This window comes from Rattus norvegicus, chromosome 8 (genome assembly GCF_021556685.1).
Source record: "Rattus norvegicus strain SHRSP/BbbUtx chromosome 8, alternate assembly SHRSP_T2T, whole genome shotgun sequence".
NCBI classification, from domain to species: Eukaryota; Metazoa; Chordata; class Mammalia; order Rodentia; family Muridae; genus Rattus; species Rattus norvegicus.
The window spans coordinates 121,910,943-121,911,871 of record NC_141541.1 but is presented as its reverse complement, the minus strand read 5'-3'; positions in this window follow the sequence as shown (position 1 = coordinate 121,911,871).

The following is a 929-nucleotide window of genomic DNA, read 5'->3' as shown; positions in this document are numbered from 1 at the left end:
GCCACTCTGCTGGGCTATGTCACGGAGTCTACGGGGGGCGGGGTCTGGTTTGAGGAAGTGGACCAATGGCATGGGGCGATAACTCAGCCTCAGATCTCTCTCCATCTCGTGTGACTAAGAGCTGAGGAGCCATAGTCAATCACCCCTGCCATATCTCTCCTGCCAAGATGGGCTCTAGCCTTGCAATTCACGAGCCAAAGTGAATTCTCCATACATGAAGTTGCTTTTCCTCCCCGCTGAGTTGCAGGTCTGGAGATCAAACCTAAGGACTTTTGCGTGTCAGACCAGGAAGCTGCCTCGGAGCTACATTCCAGCCATGAGCTGTAGCGCCTTGTCTCCTTACCAAGAGGAGAGCAACCAATGCACAGTCTTAAGTATTTCTGAGCTGCTCCTCGGAGAACGGGGAGGAAGAGAGAAAAGGAACGTGGGAAGGGGGAAGACACTCGTTATTTTGTTTGAACTAATGTCTCTCTGTGTAGCTCCGGCTGCTGGAACTCACTATATAGACCAGGCTGGCTTTGAACTCAGAGATCCTCCTGCCTCTGCCTCCCAAGTGCTGGGATTAAAGGTGCGCATCACCTTGCTCTGCTGCTGGCTGTTTGATTTTTTAATTAAAAAATCCATTAAAATATTTAAATATATATATGGCAATTGGCAATTGCCATATATATATTTGGCAATTGGGGATTGAATTCAGGTCATCCGTCGGGTTCTGCAGGAAGCCTCTTCGCCTGTGAACCATCTCATCAACTCCGGGCTTTGACTTTTTTTTTTAAAAATATTTATTTATTTATTATGTACATCATACAGCTTTCTGTCTGCATGTGTGCCTGCAGGCCAGAAGATGACCCCAGATCTCATTATAGATGGTTGTGAGCCACCATGTGGTTGCTGGGAATTGAACTCAGGACCTTTGGAAGAGCAGTCAG